The following is a 24,292-nucleotide window of genomic DNA, read 5'->3' as shown; positions in this document are numbered from 1 at the left end:
TTAAATGGTGTTAATTTTACTCTTCATTTCTTCCTTCAGATAAGTTCAAGAAAGCTTAAAAGACATACCAGTAACTCTCTTTATTTAAATTTTCTTTTAAAATATAGGTGTTACTATATTTATCCATGCACATTTTGCCAACTCTTGCATAAACTGAAAATTTACAGATAAAATCCAAGTGCTTACATTATAGCAGCATTATTCAGTTGATTGCCACCACATTCCAATATTAATCATCAGTTGTATATTAAATGCCATATTCATTAACTTGAGGTCTATTAACTAAAATTTTCTGATAATTGTTTTAGACTTCATTGAAGTAAGTTTTTGCATTATTATCACATTTTTAAATTTGGCTGGAGTTTATTTTAAAATATATATTCAGAATTCATCACCATTAACTATTTAAAACTTTAACCTCATGGAGTAAAATAAATATGCAACTTAGTAGTTTTATTATTTATACTATCACTTATTCTAGGTCACATTTTATGAAATAAAATGTGCTTCTGCCATCAGCCTGTTCAGACCATCACCATCTCTCACCTGGATGATTGCAGTAGTTTCCTGTTTACTTCGAGCCGGTCTTTTTTCCCCACAATAGATAGCCACATTAAGAAACCATAAATAAGATCATGTAATTTCCTTAAATTTCTTCAGTGGATTCATATAGTACTTAGAATTAAACCCTAATCCTTAGCAGGGCTTACATGTCTCAACCCGTTTATTTTTCCAAATCAAACAATAGTCCCTTGATTAGTACACAGGTGTCCAGGTCTCCTTGTTATTGGAGCAACCCATGCTCTTTTTTAGCTTAAAGATTTCCTGTTGCTACTTCTGCTTTGGAAGCCATAAATTCCCTCAAGTTCTTCCTTTGCCTTTGTCTTGTCCTATCCAAGTCTACCACATTCTGCCCTATTATAACTCCCATATCTATTCCAAACACCCACATTCCCCAGCAGGTTATCTTAAGAGTATTTTGCTCTTTTATAAGAATCACATAATCACTTATTTGCATATAAGACATTATTTTTCAGTCTGCCCTGAAGACAGTAAGTACTTCTGAAGACCTTCTGACAGGTCTTCAGAAGTATATTTTAGAAGGATAAAATAAATTGATGAAATAATATTTCATAAATTTCAATAATTCTAGATTGTGATTTATTTACGAGTATTTTTATTTGGTAGAACAATATTTTATTTCATTTAGTTAAAAGAAATGAAGGTAATTAAAAAGAGGCTTCTTATGTATTTAGCGGCACTATGGACTTACTATTATTGATCATTAAATTGGATTCATATTCATGGAAGCCAAAACAAACTAGAGAAATGTTTTTTGTTTCTTTTATCGGTGGATAAAAGCATGCCGATTCCTTGTAAGAAATACTTGTCTTCTTTCAAGTAAAAATTGATAGAAATTGCCATGTTGGTGATTACACGTGGTAGCACAATAAAAAATTTCAACAATGTTTTCCAGAAAAAGCAGATAGTTTTCATATCACTAATACAGACTACAAAAGCAAGGAGTGAGAGACTGAAAACAACTTAGCAAACAATTCTACGGGGATGGGAAATTAAGGAAGTTGAATAATTGTTTAATAAATATTTATATTTATTAAATGCTTAAGTACTAGTGACACTGCAGTAAACAAAAGCTGACAAAGTTATTCTCCTGACACATCAGCAGAAAAGTCGAGATCAAATTGTTGAGGGGTAGAGGTTGTTAATGTACTTCTTGCTGTACCACTTTCAATGAAAAATCAAAGTGTAGCCATAGTTCCATTAAGATTTTTTTTAACCCTATGAAGTTTGGGGCAGAGAGAAAATAAAGCATTAATAAGTATGAGAAAAAGATAACCAAGATCTGTACTTAAACTGTCAGTTTCAACTTTGAAAAAGCAGATATTTGATAACTGTCAGTTATGATATACGCTTCTATACCACATTCTATTTTACCTAAGCCATAATCTCGGTAAGAGTATCTTGAAATCTATTCTCATTAATTATTTGTTCTGTATTAGTCAACTATAGCCACAATAAGGCTACATAACAGACTGCTCTAAAAAAGTGGCATACAAACTCTTGTGGTGGTTTGGCTGGAGCTCAGTTGATCTAAGGCTGTGATTAATTCTTGACCATGGGTTTGGTTCAGGTCTGTTCCTTGTCTTTTTCATTCTCCTGGGACCAGTGGGTTTTCTGGGGCATGCTCTTCTCATGGCAAGGACAGAAGTAGAACAGGGCAAACCCAACCACACAAATACCTTTCAAGCCTCTCCTCACATTTCTTCTATCAATCCATTTGACAAAGCAAGTCACATGGCCAAAGTCCATAGAGGAAAGAGGAAGGGAAAAAATATTTGTGGAACAATGATCTAATCTACCACAGAATCTAATAGCCTGGCTAATGGACTGTTCCAAATATTTCATATATTTTACAGCCTATACTGTACTGTTCTTGTAGTTCCTGTTACTGCAATAAGCTAAAAAGTTTACGAGTATCTGGGCAGCCTAAACTATATAACATTTTTCATGAGTCATAAACAAGCCTTCAGAGAAGTCATTTTTGCTTTCTAAAAGACATATCATTTAAAAATTTTGTTTTGAGATGTTCAGATAAACAGTTATAAGAAATAATACAGAAAGATTCATATACCTTTACCCATTTTCTCCCAATGGTAAATAACCCCTTGCAAAACTGCAGTATAATATCACAGTCAAATGACATTGACACTATCCAACAACCTTATTCAGATTTCACTAGTTTTATATGCACTCATGTGTGTATGTGTGTCTATGTATGTATATGTAATTTTATGTGTAGATTCGTATGAATACACCACAATAAGATATAGCATAAGAGTTTCATTACAGGGATTCCTTGTGCTGTCCTTGTATAGCCACAGCCATCTTGCTTCCTACCAACTCCTGGCAACTATTAATTGGTTCTCTGTTTCTAAGATTTTATCTGTTTAAGAATGCTATAGAGGGCTTCCCTGGTGGCGCAGTGGTTGAGAGTCCGCCTGCCGATGCAGGGGGCGCGGGTTCATGCCCCAGTCCGGGAAGATCCCACATGCTGCTGAGCCGCTGGGCCCGTGAGCCATGGCCACTAAGCCTGCGTGTCCGGAGCCTGTGCTCCACAATGGGAGAGGCCACAACACTGAGAGGCCCGCGTAATGCAAAAAAAAAAAAAAAAAAAAAAAAAAATGCTATAGAAACGGACTCATAGTATATAGCCTTTGAGGTTGGCTTTTTTTTCACTTAGAATAATTTTTCAAATGACCAATGGATTAGTCTCCAAAGTTTACTAACAGCCCATGCAGCCTAATATCATTAAAACAAACAACCCAATCAGAAAACGGGCCAAAGACCTAAATAGACATGTCTCCAAAGAAGACATAAATATGGCCAAGAGGCACATGAAAAGATGTTCAACATCGCTAATTATTAGAGAAATGCAAATCAAAACTACAATGAGATAGCACCTCACACCAGGCAGAATGGCTATCATCAAAAAAATCCACAAACAGTAAATGCTGGAGAGAGTGTGGAGAGAAGGGAACCCTCCTACACTGTTGGTGGGAATGTAAATTGGTACAGCCACTATGGAAAACAGTATGGAGGTTCCCTAAAAGTCTAAAAATAGAGCTACCATATGATTCTGCAATCCCACTCCTGGGCATATATTCAGAGAAAAACATGGTCCGAAAGGATATATGCAACCCAGTGTTCATTGCAGCACTGTTTACAATAGCCAAGACATGGGAGCAACCTAAATGTCCATTGACATATGAATGGATAAAGAAGATATGGCACATATATACAATGGAATATTACCTAGCCATTAAAAAGAATGAAATAATGCCATTTGCAGCAACATGGATGAACCTAGAGATCGTCATACTGAGTGAAGTAAGACAGAGAAAAAAATATCTCCTGATATCGCTTATATGTGGAATCTAAAAAAAAATGATACAAATGAACTTATTTACAAAACAGAAACAGACTCACAGACTTAGGGAACAAACTTATGGTTGCCGGGGGAAAGGGTTGGGGTGAGGGATAGTTAGGGGGTTTGAGATTGACGTGTACACAGTGCTATATTTAAAATGGATAAACAACAAGGACCTACTGTATAGCGCAGAGAACTCTGCTCGATATTATGTACCAACCTAAATGGGAAAAAAATTTGAAAACGAATAGATACATGTATATGTACAACTCAATCACTTTGTTATACACCTGAAACTAACACAACATTGTTAATCAACTATACTCCAATATAAAATAAGAAGTTAAAAAAAGAATAATTCCCTTGATATCTATCCAAGTTGTTACATGGATCAATAATTTGTTCCTTTTCATTGCTGAATAGTATTCTGTGGTGTGATGTCACAGTCTTTTTAACTATTCACCTATAAAAGGACAATATTTCTATGGTTTTGGCTATTATAAATCTATTATTAACATTAATTATACAGGTTTTATGTTAGCATAATTTTTTGTGCCTCTAGGATAAATACCCAATAGTGCAATTGCTGGGTCAGATGGAAAACATATATTTAGCTTTGTGAGAAACTTCCATATTGTTTTCCAGAGTAGCTATACCATTTTCGTTATTATTAGAAATATGTAAGTGATCCAGATTCTCTAATGGTCATATATTTTTATGCTGGGATAATGGGGCATTATTTTGCAAAATATGGGTAAAGTTTCAGTTTAACACTCATTTTATAGGAGTTGAAGTAATATGCATTTCTAAGAAAATATTTAAAACAAGGCTTTAAGCAGTGTTCAGGTAATAGGAAGTTTCTCACAAAACTCAGGAACACTTTAATTCCATCCTCTTAAAAATCTAATCTTGCCTTTTAATTTCAGGTATTATATGTTGCATTGTATAAAATAATCAGGGGTTATAGTGGTTTCATATGGTTTTACACACATAGCCTGATGATGATAATAGTTTGAGTTAACTATGATATAATAGGTTACACTAATCCCTGTGTATTTTGGGCGGTCTGTCTCCAAAAGGAGTGTTTCCATAGTTGGTATAAGTAAAGAATGTACAAACAAAGGGCTGTATCTTTAATGTTATAACCATTAAGGCAATCTGTTTCCCTGGTTGAGTGACTCTGGTAGTAAAGGAATCTGTGGATACAATAATTAAAGTATCACGTTTCGTCACTTCTCTCATACACCAAAATACACCAAGTTTGTATGATTCTCATGTATGTGATATAAAAGTAATGTAATTGCTTTTAAAAAGCATAGAGCAGCCCATTATTTCAGGCTGAGCAAAATCTATTTACCATCCTCAGGCCCTGAATTTTCTTCACCAAACTTAAAATCTTGACTCCTACATTTGTTTTCCACTAGTCTACCTCATTTTGTTTTTATTTGATGATGACCTATAGTCTCTAGGATGCAGTCTAAATTTCTAGCCAGCTCTGTTTTCAAAAAAAATTTATTCTGTGTTGAGTGCTAGAATACCTCATTTTTGTTTTGCCCTTCATGGATTAACAAAGTCCTCAGACCTCAATTCCATTAAATGAGGGATTTCAGAATCTATAGTGGGGAAATACGTTCACTAAATTTGAATGTGACCATGGAGAGGATGGTGGTAGTAGTGGGGGGGGCAGGTACAGTATATTTACAGAGGTGGGGCAGTGGGTTTTCTTAATTTAGTTGAATCATCATCAGTTAACTATTTTATCAGTGTAAGGTGTTATGGAATGATTTACCACCTTCAAGGAAGCAGAGTGGCAGATCAGAAGTCTTTTGGACATTTTCCTATCCTGAACCAATGCTTTGGACTACAATCTCCCAAGTTATTCATAAATGAGATTAGAAAGATATGCCTTTTAGTAGCCATTAATCAACAATCTTTCTGCAGTAGCTTGCAAGCAGTAGCATTATAATGCTTACTATCAGATATATTCCTAGGTGTGTATCCTGGGCCTAGTCAAAGGAAGTGAAAAATTCCAAGGAACAGTAAACTTGACCTTTAAGGCAGCAAGTTTTCCTCAAGAGAATTATGCAGAATTTATCAACCAATTAGTACCTTTACTTCTTTTAAAATAGGCTTTTTTTCCATGTGTGTGTTTTTCCTCAGTTGCCTTAAAACCATAACCAAGCAAACAGACAAGGATCATTTTAGCTTAGCAAGGATAAGCTCATAATAAAATTAAATGTGACAGTAAAATGTATGGCTTAGAAAAATAAGAATCCAAGTCAGTTACAGTAAACCCCCTTATTACCCAAACTCTTGTAATGAAATTTTGGATATGCCACTAATAGTTTCAATGTAGCTAAAAGAATAATATTCCAAATTTGTAAAATCTGAACATAACATAATCAGAGGTAACAGACTGTTATATCAAACCATGATTATAAAGAAATTGACAATAATTCTAGTATTTGCCAATCATGTTCATCTGAACAGCATATATACATACCAAGAAAAATAAAATCTACATATAAGAATGCTTTAACAAATTGAAAATTTGGCAAACTATGGAAGAGGTGGATTTATTCTTTCTTATTTTACTAATTTTCTGTATGTATGTGTGACTCATTATGTCACCTTCCCTTCTATCTTTTTACTCTGTTTTTGCCTCTGAATCTTACCTTGTCTGGTGCTAGGTTAAAGGCTACTCTGAAAGACACAGTCAAGTCCTTAAAATCTTTCCAGGACACTATTATCTGCTCCCACCATCAAGTATCCATTGTTCATTGTTGAAACTCAAGATATGTCTTTAGAATCAAATTCGAAAGAAGAAAAAGGCTTTACACAGCACGTATACTAGTAAAGTTGTTTAAAAATTAATCCTTAAGAGGCTAATGAAGATAAGGTGAATAAAACTGTTAACTTAGCAATCAGAAGAAGGTACTATTCCTACTTTGTATTTTGTAAAAGAAAAATAACTCTTTTTGAAAACCTGATTTTTAAAGTGACGTTTTTAGAAGACTAATCAGAATAACATTCTCATGCTGACGTCAACCTGTAAGAAGGTGTCATGTTTTTATTGTGAAAGGAGATTTCTCCCACCATTTGAAAAAAAAAGTAGCAAATTATGTTAACTAATTGTTATATAGAAGAGCTTAGAAGGTAGGGAATGAAGAAATAAATTCATAATAAGGATTGAGATAAGGGCCTTAGAGGAAATTTGTTATCTAGCATTAAAATATCTAATCAGTGAAGAAAATTTGTATTGGCCATTCAAACTGACCCAAACCTGTAACGACACTTTTTGAATAGGTCCAATCTATTATAGACAAGTTCTCTTGTAAAAAATAGCCTTATACAAATGTATTACCTGCTCCTGCATTACAAGAGTTATTCTTTAGTGTTAAAAAAAAGGGGGGTGTGTGGGAGGTAAGCGTATATTTACCTAACATTAACAACTTAGGATAAATTTCTAAAAGATGTGCCAAAAGGAATTAACATATCTAAGGCTCTTGCCAACAGTGTCTTATTATCCATATAGAAAAATGAAATGGAGAGCATTTTCTGCTGCTTTGAGTAAATTAAATTCTGAGGTAACTGGTCATCAAAGCACAGTAAAATACAGTTTTGATTTGCTTATCATAAGAAACTTGGTAGTGCTCCAGGATACAATTGCTAAATTTTTATGTCTCTGCCACTCCACCCCTTTTTAGGGGAACAGATGCCATCTCTCACCTGCAGTCCAAAGAGGGGTGAATGATACAAACTGAACCAATCATAGTATCCTACCCTTCAAAATTTATGAACCAGGGATAAGCAAGCCAGTCCAATCAGACTCCTTCACCATATTCCTCCATCCATTCACCAAAGCTAGCAGAAATACTTCTTATTCCTCTCTGAAAGAAGGAATGAAAGAGTGAAAGAGAAAGGATTTAACCACAGAACTGTTTGTAGTCCTATTTTTCTGCAAAATGTAGAAATCTCAGTTTCAATGGAACAGATGGAAGCTATGAATTAGACATAGGCCAACATGAAATACAGAGATGGAAAGCAAGAACAAGTGCGAGAGGGACGGAAAGAGAAACGTGGTTTGAGTTATGGATGCAGTCATTTCAAGGCCAAAAACGTCTCCTGAGCTTTCAAGTTTGGTGACATGAAAGAGTGTATATTCCTGTTTTTTGTTTTTTTTTTAACTTACTGCATTGGTATCTCTATCATTTCCACCTAAAATAATTCTAAAAAATATGCTTTACTTTAATGAGTATGATTTCCTACATTCTGGTTAGCTTTAAAGATAGTTTTATTTCTTTGGTCTTTTTAAATCAACATATAAATAATTACTACTTATTTTTTAGGTTTGGAAATGATATATATTTTAGAGAGTTAGGTTTGTAACACCTATTTTACATTTTAATACAGGTCATCCCCTTTTTTATTGAAAGAATATAGAAGTTATATTTTCAAGTTTATTTCTTAGCATAAACAAAATTCTAGAGTAATTCACATTTTCCTAAACATGTTATATCAAAATAAAGTAAATTTTAATAAAAATCTTAGAAACGCTAAAGTATGACCATTATGCCAATAAAATATGAAAAATATAAGAGTGGGTTTGTTTTGTTTGTTTTGTTGTGTTTTCAGCTTGAAGTAGGTTGGGTACCTGGAGTCCCATCCACTGGTTTCACCTAAAATACATGTATCGATAGTAACCTCAGTGTCATCTTAATGAAGTCAGGACATCTGTGAGACTTGGAAAACAATGACTCTATACCATATTGTTAACCAGATATCACACTTGATCTTTAGAAATTTATTACAGAATTGTACCAGACTTAACTAGAAGAGTAGGTCTTGGCTTCCAAAAAATTCTCCATGATGAATTTAGGTATACAAACCTTAACTGGTGTTATATGGCACTACAAACAAAATATTTCCCTGAAAGCATCAACATTTTTCAAGGGATGGGAATAATTTTGAATTTATGTGGACTTTAAAAATTTTATTTTTGGCTCAGATGTGTGAATCTTGGTGGTTTGGCCAAAATTGTACAAGTACTATTTTGATAGTTAACTGTCTCTTTATTGAATATCTTCAGTCAATATAACTTATAAATATCTATTTTAGTATTTTGTTTATATATGTGTGGTTATGCTTTGTTGCCTTTCCACTTCAGAAAGTTTTTTGTTAACATATGTGTTTTGGAGAAAAATTGGCTTTGGTATTATTTTTGTTTATATTTTGATGTATATTTAAATGTAAATTGTTTTTTAAGATAAAATAGTTATATACTTATAAGAGGAAGCTTCAATGTATATCAAAAATAAAAATGTTTAATAAGGAAAATTAAAAATATCCTGAAATATTTGTGAGGTTTGGCATACATACATACTCTAAGTTTTCTATACCACCCTTGACAATAAAGAATATTATTTCATAACCCCAACTACAGTTATTCAATGAGTAGTAAGTAGTAATCCATATAATAGTATAGGAGGCACTTACATTCTTTAGAATGATTTTTTTTTAATTGGGAGATACAAATGATTCTAATCTTAGTATGTGTTATGAGTGAGAGATGGCTTGGAAAAAGAAAGATATGAAAATATTATTCTTACAGTAATATTTAACATCGATCATTAGCATTTTCTTTTAGCTGAAGAGAGAATTGTGAATTATAAACAATACAGGAATATCAAAATCAACGAAACCAATAAAAAATTGTTTAAAGCTTCCTAGGAGATTAACATAATATAACTGCCTTGGATAGTGAGTCTAAGATCATGACACTTTTGATGAAATCCTCTATTGAAGAGATGTCAAACCTTTGGGTCAGTAATCATGCTGATATCAAGAAATATCATTAAAATATGTAGCTAACAGTAATAAAATACATTTTAAATAACTCTTGGATAAAGTGATATCTAAGTGTTATTTTAAAAACAGATGGCTCAGATATTAAGGATTTGGCCATATTACTAGTTTTTGCTATGTACTTTGAAGAAGATATTTCTGAAGGATACATCTCAAATCATGTTAATTCTGCAAATGCTAATAATCAAAACTAATAGTAATTTTATGAATTTTTATGAATTCAGAATTCTTTTGTCTATTTGCTTATTTCATTTTCCCAGAATACCTTTATCATCTGGGTGTGTGTGTGTGTGTGTGTGTGTGTGTGTGTTCTCCCTGAACTCCTTTTGGGAAATGCCCTTCTTCTATTCCAGGGTATGTCAAAGGCTTTCAGTCAGGATATCCTACCACCTTCTGGCTAACTAAGCTGTTAAGATGTCTTCTCCTGTAAGTTTAAGCAAAATTCTATTAGTTTCCTGTGGCTTGTTACCAAATTACCACAAACTTGGTGGCTTAAAACAACAGCAACTTATTCTCTCAAAGTTCTGGGGGTCATCAGTCTGAAATCAAGGTGTCAGCACTCCCTTCAAAGACTCTTAAAAATTCAAGTTCTACTAAATCTGTGCTCTAAAAGTTACATATTACATGGAACGATAGAGTTGGAGCAGATAAATCAAAGCCTACACAACTTTCTAAGCCAGGCACTGACCAAACAAATAATCGACACCTTGTGAGATAAGTTTGATCAGGCAAGCATCTCAAATGCATAAATGAAGTGGAGTGAAAATAATGGCACTTTTTCCACCAGAGTAAGGCTGGTGGGTGCTGACAATGTAGAGGGAGTGGAGTTATGTGCCAGGGTTTCTATTCTTCAGGTGTGCATGGGAGGTGAGAAAATGAACTGAGATCTTAAACTAGTACACCCAGAGTATAGGTACTCATTTTTGATAGAGAAAAAAGTATTCCTGCTGCTAATACAGTCTTCCCTGATAAACATTATAATTTTGTTTCAGCCATTCCTATTGCATTGCATAGAAAAAATTATCTATGTACAAATGTCACTTAGGCATTACACTGTCACCATTTAGCTTTTTATCAATTGCATCTGTGCTACTTAGAGACACAAGTATTATCTTAGGCTGTACAAAAATCTCTAGAAAAGCTTCATTTTGTTTCTCCCCCATGTCTAGCTGTTCATCCCTTTTTATTATTATTATTAGAGATACTTCATATATTTCTAATTTTTTTTAAAATTTTGTTTTCCTTCTTGGAACCAAAAAACACTAGCATATTCTAAAAATATGTATATATGTAGAGAGAAAGAGAAAGAAAATGAGGGAGGGAGAGAAGACTGTCCTCAATGCTCCAACAGATAGATCCCTGAGAATATTCTGCACTGAAATTTCCTCTATTGATTTTTGTTTGGTTGTTCAAAGGAGTAATAAGGCCGTTAACAGTGTTTAGCTTTGAAGTGAAATGACGAGATGTGCTTTGGGAGAATGAATTAAAAAACATTAACGATATTAGTGTATATTTTTAATTGGTTACAATAAGAATGCATTTTGATAAAATTAAAACAGTTTCATAATAAAAGATCTTTAAAAAAAAGGCAAATATCTGAAGTAGATCTGTTTCATGTGAACGCCTTCCAGATTTGTATTAGAAATTTATTGGGAATACTAAAAATATATGGATCCAATTAATATCTTAAATCCTGATTCTGTCTTTGTCATTCATTTATTAAATTATCTGGAGGAAATGATCTTATGAATTGGTAACCCAGTTTTCCTGTTTGTCAGTAAAGAGAGGAGGCTACATAGTTCTGTGGTAGGCAGAATGGCCTTCCAAAGATGTCTGACTGCCAGGCCTCAGGAGCCATGAACATGGTTGCCCTTATAATGCAAAAGGGACTTTAAAAACTTACGCTTAGGATCTCAAGATGGGAGATTTTTCTGGATTACCAAAATGGGCCCAATACAATCACGAGTCATTAAAACTGGAAAACCTATCCGGCTGTGGTCAGAGGGAGATTTAACTACCCAAGACAGACCCAAGAGAGATTAGATGTTGCTGGCTTTGAAGATGGGAGGAATGAGGCTAAGGCCCAAGGAATGCAGACAGCCTATAAAAGCTGGAAAAGGCAGGGAAATGAATTCTCTCCTACTGCTTCCACAAAGAAACCCTGACCTGCCAAAATCTTGATTTTAGCCTAATGAGACCTGTGCCAGACTTCTGACTCACAAAACTCCAAAACAGTACATTTGTGCTGTTTTAAACTGCTCAATTTATGACAATTTGTTGTGACAGCTATAGAAAACTAATGAAATTCTAAGACTGCTTTCAAATATATTTTAATAAAAATATCCTTTTCTAGCTTAAAATTGTCTTTTCCACCTTCTTTCTACTTCTCTTTACAGTTACTGTTATGGGATATAACAAGTAGATTTTTCTTTAGCAATATCAAATTCCACTAATATAAATGTAAACAAAATGTACCTCTCAATACTGATTAACACATTCACAAGCCAAGCTAATATTTTAATATGTGCAAACATATATTTCTGTATGGAGAGTTTTGTATCTTGGACTCTTTGATAACAAGGTAAATAAACCTGAAAACTTAACATACTGCTCCAGTGTTCTCATTTACATATAAAATGAGTAGTACATTTTGCCAGGTTTGTTGTATACTGGAAACAGTAAATTCAACTTCTAAGTAGTTTGTGTTTACTGATATAGTTTAAGCATATAAATGTAAGCTTCAAGAGGGCAGGTAGTTCATCTGTATTTATTCCCAGCAGGTGGAACAATGCCTGGCACGTATCAGGTAACCATTAATTAATCTGCATAATTAACTTATTATAAGTATAATCATCATCATATGTATAGCTATATACTTACAAGTAGGTGCATATATATTTATCTGCAATTTGCTTAAAATACAATAAATACTTGATTATAATATTTGATATTATTTTACATATCCTTATGAGTCACTGAAAGATTACTATTACAACACTAATAGCATTTACTTTTTAATTTTTATAATTTAAAATTTTTTTTAAATTTTTATTTATTCATTGGCTGTGACATGAGGCTGAACATGCCCCGGCATTGAAAGTGCGAAGTCCTAACCACTGGACCTCCAGGGCATTCCCTAAAAGCATTTATTGAGCACAAAACTGAAGTCGAAGTTGTATAGAAAGGAGGAGAAATGAATGAATCACATTAATTTTAGCTCTTTTTTCTGAAGTTATAGTTATTTAAATTTCTCCCTTTTAAAGAAGATCTTTGTGATAAAACACTCCATATATTCAAATATGCAACTGCTGTATTAAGAGATATTTAAAGTATTGCTGCAAAAAAATTTTTTTTAATTTTAATTTTTTCTCTATTAAACTCTCAGAACCATGCTAATATATTGTGGGTTGGCCAAAAAGTTCATTCAGGTTTTTCTGTAACATCTTATGGAAAAACCTGAATGAACTTTTTGGTCAACACAATACTCCTTCTAAGGTAGACTTAATTTGATTAATTTTCTTATCAGTCAGTCAAATAATTATTACGTACAAAGAAAAACATGCCTGGGACTTCCCTGGTGGCACAGTGGTTAAGAATCTGCCTGCCAATGCAGGAGACACAGGTTTGAGCCCTGGTCCGGGAAGATCCCATATGCCGCGGAACAACTAAGCCCGTGCGCCACAACTACTGAGCCTGTGCTCTAGAACCTGCAAGCCACAACTACTGAGCTCACGTGCCACAACTACTGAAGCCCGCGTGCCTAGAGCCCAAGTTCCGCAACAAGAGAAGCCACCACAATGAGGAGCCCACACACCGCAACAAAGAGTAGCCCCGGCTCACCAACGAAGACCCAACGCAGCCATAAATAAATAAATAAATAAATAAATAAATAAATAAATAAATAAAAACATGCCTTTAAGTCCTTTCCATATTTATTTGTTAATTGTCATAAATTGGGTTATAGGTTAGAATTCGGGTCAGATATAAAGGAACCTGTCAGTTGATCTTTCGTATTCTTCCCCATCTTTATATTGTTCTTTTACTTTCCTTTTCCTGCAATGGTTAGGTAAGTGGACTAAAACCGAACACGCAGAAGCAACTCTGGAGGAGAAAGAGTGAAGAGATGGAATGGGGAGCTGAAGAAGGGGAGGCTCCATTCCTGAAAGCAGTGCTCTGAGTCATCAAGCTGCTATTGCAGCTTTGTCTGTTCTGACCCTTTTTATGCCTGATGAATTGTCCTCAGGTGAGGGCACCTATTTAAACCAAGTAAAAATGATTTTCTTATTAGTGGCTAATGGCAACTGGTGTACTTTACAACCCACTCCACCATCCGTGCAGTGATTTTGGAATTCTATGAGGTTTTGTAAGCCTTCTGAATTTTACATTAGTACTTGTGCAAAATAAGACAATTTAAAGATCTCTTGGACCACAGAATTTAAAATTCAACCATTCTGAAACACTGCAGGGAGTCTGGAGAAGAAGGGAAAATGGCAAAAGAGAAATGTGCAACTTCAGATAGATATAACTTTTAAGAATAAGCAAAATTTACATTTTACAATATTTTTAATCTCTAAAGCACTTTCTTAGTTTATTGTACAACTTTGTAAAGTAAGTAAGGGCCTCAGTCATAATACTCATTTAATATTTATATTTGAATATCGATTGTTCACATTGGGAAACTAAGTAACACTGATTCAAATACTTATGTCTCTATTTCAAAGAGCAAACGTGTATTAAGAGGAAAAATTTCCACTCAGACCTTCATAAAGACCTCTGTACAGAAGGCTTACTTAGGGTCTCTCTTTATAGTGAGTTGAAAACAACTTTGCATTGTGTTTTGCAATTATCTAAATGTTTTTCTCAAAAAATTAGATCAATTTTAAAGTGTCACTAGTGACATGATTTCTTAGGGTTTTGCACATGTTGAAAGATCGCCCAAATAAACTTGTTTGTTTATAGAAAAAGATATTGTAAATTATCCCGAGGAGAAGGTGGTCTACTACCTTTAAAACATAATATTTTGATTCTGTCATATTAAAATTTTAGATAGGGAGAGAATGTTAGGCTGATAAGATATCAGCTTGGTACAATTATTTTGTTTCCTCATCAAATAACACTTATTTCTTTACTGGTAACTTACAGAGAGAATGGGAAACTCTCAGGTTATCTAATTACTGAAAATAGAGGGAGTGTGTTAGATACAGGATTACGGATCTTTGATGTAGAGATAGTCTCATAAAATCATCAGTTCTAGGATTATTTTATAGATGATTATAAAATGATCATTTGTGGAATTGCTTACAACAGCATTTCTTTTCATAGCTAATGTTTACTTTCAGGTCTGCCAATGTTTTTCAAAGAAAAAAATCCATGGAGTTATAAAATAACTATCATTTTGGTCATATAAATTCAACAGTTCGATTTTATTCAATTTAAAGTATTCCATTGTGTTTAGCTCAGCTCTATTTTAATAAACCTCAAAAATTCATTGGAACAAGAAATTAAGAAAATAAAAGTACATACAAAACAAATCAATTACTAACTTACCATTTACACATTATATTCAATCATTTTTCTGGCCATATATTATAATGACTTGTAAAAATCCTCAGGTATTCAGTTACATTGCAAACAAGTGACCCAAACTGTTCTAGTCTTACTTTAAGTAGTTTAAGAAAGCATCATGATTAAATTTAAATTATCAAATATTTTAAAATAAAAGTAAATGTGAACCTCTAGTCAACTTACTAAGATCCCAATACTGAGTTATTATTTAGAAAATATATAATAACATAAAAGAATACTTTAAAACTGACATAAACTGAAATTTCTTCCTTATACAATCATCACTAGAAATGCAACTTTTTCTCTGTTTTAAAATAGTAGGAGAGAGTGAGCATAGGTTACAGAATAAGGCTATTTGACAAAGTTATATAAAGTAAAATAGAATAATTACCGAAATATTTTAATACTACTAACATGTCAGTTAATATTTTAAATTCCTAGATTATACACAGAAATGAGGACAAGTATTTCATAATACGTTTCCAAAACATTTTTTCCATACTATATGGTATGCAATGAAAGGAAATAAAAGAACGTGTAATTTTGAAGACGGTTTTCTTCTCAAATTATTTGTTGATTAAAATCTCTTAATATTGGGATAGCTTAATAACACTAAGTCAGTAATTTAATAATTCTGTATTGTTAGTGTAAACATTCTCTGAAGTAAAATAATTCTTAAAATAATTTTAAAGACAAATAGAAAATGTGTACACATGGATAAATGGATTCATAAAAGATGGAAAAATCACTACAATTTATAAATTTCATTGGTCATATCTTCAGGTCACTTTGAAACTTGCCTGACCTCACCACTATTCCACTGCAGTACTTCCAAGATCACACTTTTCTCACATCCCCTTTGCAATCACCTGAACTATGCTGAAAACTCCTTTCTCTGTCCGCGAACAAATAAAGACGGTAGCATTCCTGAAACATTTTACCCAGATAATGTTGTTTAAGAATCAGTATTGATGTTGGTATAGATTCTTATCACGTGACATGGGTTATTGTTTTTGTTTTGGTATGTTGTTCATAGTCATGAACTCTTATATTTTGAACATCCAAAGGACTATATTGCATTTATTATTAGGGACTAAGCCACAGAAGCATTCTATACATAAGAGTTTTAATTTATATTACATTCTACCAAGCAAGTTCTGGAGTTGATGGGACTTGAAGGGACCCAGAACATCACGCAAATCCTACACGGAATATCTAGCACTACTTGGTACACAGCACACAAGCTCTTCCTTTCCCAACATGTTAAACTACAGATACCATTCCAGATTTGTAGCCCTGACATTGCATTTGACTTTTACCTTTTTCTGTAGGTTTTTAAGGTTGCCTTATTAACATTGGATAATGAGATAAATTCCTTGCCTGCTTAAATGGAGTGACATGGAAACTCAAAAATAATTAACTTAATGTTATCTGTGATCATTTGTGAATTAGACATCAAGAAAAACGGGTATCCACCACCCTGTGTAAATCATCTCTGAGGTTCAATTCTAAATGCATGTTTACCCTAGATACATTCAGTGAGGAAAAGGAAGCTATAGAAATGTTTCAATTGAGTTCCCAAACATATTCAACAAGTGTGCTAGTAAAAAAAGATCCAACTGTAGGAAGAATAAGATCAACACAGTAGAACTGGGAATTAATGCTAAAAAGTTAAATACCAGTATGTAAGAAATAGTGGAAATTAACAAAGTAAAAATTTTTCCAGGTTGTCACAGGTCATAAATTACCATATAGAAGTTAGATTTTTCCCCCAATAAAAATATTTCATTTGAAAATGTGGATTCTAATTTCCCTCTCTCACCATCTCTTCTATGGCAAGCTGCTTGGATTACCTAGAATTCTGTCTTTCACAGAGCAGAAATCGTGCCATGACCCAATTAGCTTTTACAAATTGAGAAACAATAAGCTGCATCCCTGCTTTGATAAAAAATGTTTTTGCAAGTCGTATGTTCTTGATGATTCCATTTAGTAATCTAATCCTATTTAAAAATCACATGGTTCTGAAGAGTTACCATTTTCACTGTTACATATGCTGTAAAACAATAAAAACTGTGAGGGCTTCCCTGGTGGCGCAGTGGTTGAGAGTCCACCTGCCGATGCAGGGGACACGGGTTCCTGCCCCGGTCCGGGAAGATCCCACATGCCGCAGAGAGGCTGGGCCCGTGAGCTATGGCCGCTGGGCCTGCGCGTCTGGAGCCTGTGCTCCGCAACGGGAGAGGCCACAACAGTGAGAGGCCCGCGTACCGCAAAAAAAATTAATTAATTAAAAATAATAATAATAAAACCTGTGAGAAGAACCATCTAGTAGATAGGTTTGGAATACATGACCCATAAAAATAAGGTTTTCTTATTATGTCAACAAAATTATATTGACTCTCATTATAGAAGAATGTTTTCATTTTTGTAATAATTTCCTAAAATCCATAATGAAAAACATACTTTTGAATAGCCCACAAAATAGGTATATTTTCTTTAACAATCTACCGTAAATCTCTTCACAATTTAGAGGCCAGTAGAAAACTGTTGTTTCTCATTCCCTATTGGATTTGACATCATATATACGTCTACAGATGGTACAGGCTCTTTCACGAACATTATTACAAAAAAGAAAGTGAGCAACAGTAAGATCCACAACATGCAGCGCACCAAGAGAAGAGCTTTATAAATAAAGGGCTAGATTGTTTCTGGGTTGAAAAAGGTATATAGTATCCTTTTCTAAATCTATTCATTATGTTGACTGTTTTACAACCACATTTATGCAATTTATTTGACCATGGATTTTTTTTGAATTATAATGCACTGATAGAAAACCCACAGGAGTTCACATAATAGAATGCCTTTTTTCTAATAAAGTAGGTGGCCTAATGTCATCTCACATATGGATTATAATTACTGCGAGACAGGATCACAGCTGGAATTTATCAGTTAGAGACTGTGGACCACAATCTATCCTAGATCTACACTCCACCTGCTCCCTGCAGCTCTCAGTTTTGGAGGCTGAATTTGATGAACTAGAACAATAGGCTGTCCTGCTCGCTGTGATTCTTCTTACTCTGAACAACCACAAATTTGAGATAATCTGAACAAACACTTTAACTACAAAATCCTATGTAATATTAAGTAACCACGTTGAACTGCAATGCTGTTGACCTGTTTCATAAATGCTCATCGCCCTCCCTGCTTCCACCACTCATTTATAATTTGCTCGAGAAGTTAGTTTTTATATTTCCTTAATATTCATGGTGTTTGATCTCTGATTTTTTTTTTTTTTTTTCAGTATGCGGGCCTCTCACTGTTGTGGCCTCTCCCGTTGCGGAGCACAGGCTCCGGACGCGCAGGCTCAGCGGCCATGGCTCACGGGCCCAGCCGCTCCGCGGCATGTGGGTTCTTCCCGGACCAGGGCACAGACCCGTGTCCCCTGCATCGGCAGGCAGACTCTCAACCACTGCGCCACCAGGGAAGCCCCAGCCATTCTTTTCACAGCAAACAGAATGATTCCTCAAAATGTTGTTATATATTAGGTCCATATATTTAAAATCTTATTTCGTACTATTTGTTCAGTACTCACCAGTTCAGGTCTGAAGGAGATTCCTGAAAGTGTTGGAGGATGGAATGACATTTTGTTTAGCTGTCCAGGGCTTATTTCCCCTCCCCCACCCCATCCCAACTGGGCCAGTAAGAGCCTCCCTGAGGTAAGCATTCACTCTGTGGGATAATAAGACTGATGTGTAAATGATGAATTATAGGACACAATGAACCCCCTTGGTTAAACAAATTATCTCAGCTCAGAAAAGTGGGCTAATTTACTGAAATCCAGAGTTTAAAATATGTTTCTACTACTACTAAGATAGTTCTATAAATATTAACAAAAAAATCCCCTGTTAATAAAGATGATTGTATCTGAAAATTATTATTTTTTTAAATTAGAGTATAGTTGCTTTATAATGTTGTGTTAGTTTCTGCTGTACAACTAAGTGAATCAGCTATATGTATACAGATATCCCCTCCCTCTAGACCTCCCCCCCCCATCCCAAGCATCTAGGTCGTCACAGAGCACCATGCTGAGCTCCCTGTGCCATACAGCAGGTTCCCACTAGCTATCTGTTTTACACATGGTAGTGTACATATGTCAAACCTAATTTCCCAGTTCGTCCCACTGTGTCCACACATCCCTTCCCTATGTCTGCGTCTCTATTCCTGCGCTGCAGATAGGTCCATCTGTACCGTTTTTCTAGATTCCACATACATGCGTTAATGTACGATATTTGTTTTTCTCTTTCTGACTTTGTAGAGACGTGGATGGACCTACAGTCTGTCATCCAGAGTGAAGTAAGACAGCATGCCATTTCTGATTATTTTTGTAATAAAACTTGTGTCAACCGATTTTAAAACAATCACTAAAGAAAATTAATTGGATTTGATGAAAGAAGACAACTCAGGTTCAATAACGTTAGGTAGTGTCTCTTCATAAGTAAAGTTTCTTTTTTAAATTTTGATTTATATTTATTTTTCTGGCCATGTCGCGGCATGTGGGATCTTAGTTCTCTGACCACGGATCAAACCTGTGCCCCCTGCAGTGGAAGCGTGAGTCCCAATCACTGGACCTCCAGGGAAGTTCCCACAAGCAACGTTTTTTAATTGTAGTCGCAGCTGTAATGAAAAGTAAATCCTTTATACTATTCAGAGTGTTGAAATAATTTGTACATATATGTTAAATTGTGTGTGTGTGTGTGTGTGTGTACATAACATATACATAACATTTACCCTCCCTATCAGAAAGTTACCTTAACAACGGAAGCTGATGCTTTGCATTAGCAGTTAGGACCCTCTATGAGAACTCTAAATTCTATATCCTTCTCCTGGCTGGATTCCAAGCTGGGTAATCCTGTTCCCCTAAATCTTGAAGGTAGTTTCAATCAGATGTCACATGCTTCTTTACTTTCCGTCATGTACAGCTGTGTAGCGTTGAGCATTTTATTTCTGAGTGTGTTGCAGTAATCCCTTTGTTTGGTTTGTCTTTTCATAAGTTGCTTAGAAAATATTACAAAGCTTGTTGGAATCTTCAAGATGAAAGGTTATGAAACCATGAATGTCAATGTCAGAACCCATTTAAGAGGATTATGTTTATCGCTGATAGGTTTAGCTTTTGTTGAAACCATAATTACTGTTTATATAAAAGCCCTAATTCATCGTCAGTTTGTCAATAAGCAAACATACTTTTGTTGTCATCAGAATGTATAAAATTTTCATCTTTGCTTATTTTTGTCATGGTCAGGTAAATAATAACTTTTCTCCCTACATGGATTTAATGTTTATGGGTAAATGATAAGGGCTTTTGAGTCAGAAATCCTTATTCAGATGATTCAGATACTGCCCACTGTAGCCTCCAGGAAGTACCTTAAGTAGAAGTGGAAACCATTCTCAAAGGAGGGGTTTCCTATGCACCACCAGAGTTTACTTGGTAGAAGGTATAGGTGGAACTTCTATAGGTTAAAATCAATTCTCCCTAGCATCTTTCCCCTGTACAGTTCTCTTCTGTCAGAGGAGCAAATTAAAATCTCAATCCTAGTAATCTGCCCTGAAGAATCACCTCCATACAAATGAAATAACATATTAGCAGGTTTTTTATGGTGGCATTATTTGTAATAGCAAACCATTGGAAATCTCTTAAATAATCATCTATTGGGGGCTTGAATAAAAATAAACTACCTGTGAATAAATATAAATAAGAACACATTTAAAAGGAAGTATAAAGCAGGCATAAAAATGCAGGTCTTTGTGAACTGATATGCAGTGATATACAGGATATATTATATATTTTGTTAAGTACAAAATCAACATGTAGTATAACATATTTATTATGCTGCTTTTTGTGAAAGAAAAGAATGATATACACCTGTATACTCACATACACCCCTACCCTTAATCTAGGTCTGAATCCTAGCTCTAGTATAGTTCTTATATAACCCTTACTAAGTCTCTGGCATTCTCTTCCATAAATTGAAGTGGCTGAAATACAAAATAATTCAAAAATTATTTGTGGTTTAAAATTATGTACTAAATATTTTGAAGAGTTTCCTGGTTAGTATATATGCAACCTAGAACTAAGAAAAAGTACAGACAGGATTTTATCTTCAGTATTCTTAGAGCACAAAGATAATAGGAAAAACTAATTTCCTTTAATGATATGTAAAACAAAGTATTCCCAAAACATTTTTTATATATGTCAAATAAAGAAATTGATTTTCTATTGTTGAATATGGGAAATCATCCTAAGACCTAGGGTTTTATTTTTCTTTTTTCCTCCCAAAACATCATATAAGAATGACTAGAATTTAAGAAGTCTGCAAATTTAAAGTTTCACATCACTAGTACATTTTAAAAGTCATCTATTCTTCCTTTATAAGGTAAAGCCTATGGAATACAGGGGAGAAAAAATCACACTGTTTGGAAGGAATTCTTTGGTGATTAGAACTGTTATCCAAACTTCACTCCAGTTTAAAAGAAGCTTAAGATCTATCAGGAATAAGACAAGTCTACAACTTCAAAGGACGGCATGCAAACCTGAATACCAAGTAAAATGCACAATTGGAAGGAATGACCTTGGGAGAATAAAGAAATACCCGATTTATCTGTCATTATGGGTCAAGACAAGAAATGCAACAAGACACTCCTTTCAAAGTCCCAGAAGAGTTCCTTCCCAAATAATTGATATCACACAACAAAATATGTTTTGCTATAATTGCTGCAATAATGTGAGCGATAACTATAGCATAAATAAATATGCATCTATTCAATATTTTAGGTTTAAAACATTTTTGTATGTAGAGCTATTTTTTAAAGTGCATTACTTATTCCTTACTTGTAGCAGAATATTTTCTAAGTGATTTAAAATCATCTTATTCAAATATTATAAGGTAATTAGATAGGCAATATTACCGTTATTTTACAGATGAGTAAATTGAGTTTTATGGAATTGAAGTAATTTCCAAAGGTCAGACAGGTAGTAAATAGCACAGCCAAAATTCAGAGTTCATGACTCCAAAACCCAAGTACTTTGATAAGATTTATTACGCTGAACACATGTATAGCATAATACATCATTGTATACCACAAAGAAATAGTCATTTTCTAAAAATCATTAGGGAAGGATGTGTTTCCTGTTCAAGAGGAAAATTTTTATTTTTAATAATAAAGTATAGCTCACTCTCCTAGTTGTGTGGGTGTGTATCAGGAATATTAGCTCATTTTTCTAAAATGAAATAATTTATTGAGAATAACTAATTAAAAGTAAAACCTTAGCAAAATTACATAGATGTAAATTACACATTAACCCAAACATACTCTACATACAGAAACTTAAAGAGGTAATAAATTTTTTTTTGTATAAACACCTAGTTTCTTTGCATTAAAGATCAGATAATAATGGCCAGTTAATAGTCATCTGTATAAGTGTCTCTTGTTTTGGTTCTTTTTAAGTTCAGGTTCGTCTTCTCTGTGCTATATGGAATCTTCTTTAACTACCCACCTCTTCCCTCAGATACCAATGTCTTTTAGAATCCTTTGATATAGATGCGAACAGTCCCTAATCTTTACATTTACAGAAGTCCACATTTGCCTTTTAATCGCAGTATTGCTCTCTTGCAATATAGTCTTTGTAAAGCTGGTTGTCTAGCTTAGAATAAATTTTATTTGTCCAGCTATTCTCTGTGACCTAAATGTTTGTCACTTTTCTATTTTCTTTCTGTGCTCTGCATTTTCTATCATCCTTCAAAGAGAATGGTATTATCCTGTTTCATCTAAAAGGATGGTCATCTGTGTTTTAGGACATGAGCTGAAAACAAAATGCATAATGTAATGGTCCTCTGAGAAAACTTGCACATCTCCTTATACCTTACCACACATGTCCAGAGCTGCTCCAGGTGTTGGCTGCCATCCCTCATTTTTAAAGAACTAATGTATCATGTACCTCCTAAAATGGTGATGCCCACTAGAGTCTCAGAGTGTGAGTTAGCATTAGGGGTGGTGCTCTAGTGCAGTGTAAGTAAAGGACCCTGAAATAACTGACATTTATGAGTAACTGATTCGTTAGAAATCATATAAAGAATCAATATTCAATTAAATCCATGAAATCTCTAGACTCTAAGGAAGCGCTGCCCATTAGAGTTTCTTGTGATGATAAATGTCCTGTAGTCTACTCTGTTCATCTGGTAGACAGTAACCACTTGTGGATTCATGCATGACTAAAGTGACTGAAGAATTTTTAATATTATTTAATTTTAATTAATTAAAATGTAAATAACCGCATATGGCTATTGGCTATGTTATTGGACAGTGCAACAATAAGGGATCTTACAAGTTGCTTCAATTAAGTTTCAATTTCAAGGATTGAAATCCTCTGAAGGATTCTCAATTATAGATATGTATGAGGTTATTAAAAATCTTTATTAGATATGATATTTATTCATTTTCTTACAATTACCACAGAGGTGGCTGTTGTACTTTTTCAATGAAATAAGAAATATTTTTTTCAACTCGTATTACCAAATATGTGTTCCATGAGATATTTAGTTTTGAATAAATGTCAGTGAAACTTTTCCTTCTAAAACACATTGTAATTTTTACACGTAAAAAAATAAACACTTTTTATATTTTTGTTAATGGCATATGAAAACAGAAAATAAAGTAAATTCACAAAGCAAATCAATTTGAAATAATAAATATTGATATATACATTAATGCACTTTGCTATTAGCTACGCTATAGTTGTATGCAATTGCTATCACTGAAATTTAATGTCTCTTCTCTTATATTCTTAGGAATTATACTTATAATAGTCAAAGTATATTATATATAGATCATATGCATCACGCAGATTAATTTTTCATGACT

The 24,292-nt window shown here is 33.9% G+C and overlaps 1 long non-coding RNA gene across 1 annotated transcript in view; it reads left to right on the top strand.

The window, feature by feature from the left end:
- LOC113619110 (uncharacterized) overlaps positions 1-24,008 on the top strand; it is a 53,301-nt gene extending 29,293 nt beyond the window's left edge. Inside the window, exons 4-6 of the long non-coding RNA XR_003432288.1 lie at positions 13,881-14,057; positions 19,692-19,729; positions 21,808-24,008. This is a non-coding gene — a long non-coding RNA (uncharacterized LOC113619110). The remainder of the gene's footprint in view (positions 1-13,880; positions 14,058-19,691; positions 19,730-21,807) is intronic.
- Positions 24,009-24,292: the final 284 nt, after the last annotated feature.

This window comes from Aethalodelphis obliquidens, unplaced genomic scaffold (genome assembly GCF_003676395.1).
Source record: "Aethalodelphis obliquidens isolate GAN/ISIS:26980383/991018 unplaced genomic scaffold, ASM367639v1 scaffold6, whole genome shotgun sequence".
NCBI lineage: Eukaryota > Metazoa > Chordata > Mammalia > Artiodactyla > Delphinidae > Aethalodelphis > Aethalodelphis obliquidens.
The sequence above is the reverse complement of the archived record's forward strand: the minus strand, read 5'-3'. Positions and strand labels throughout refer to the sequence as shown.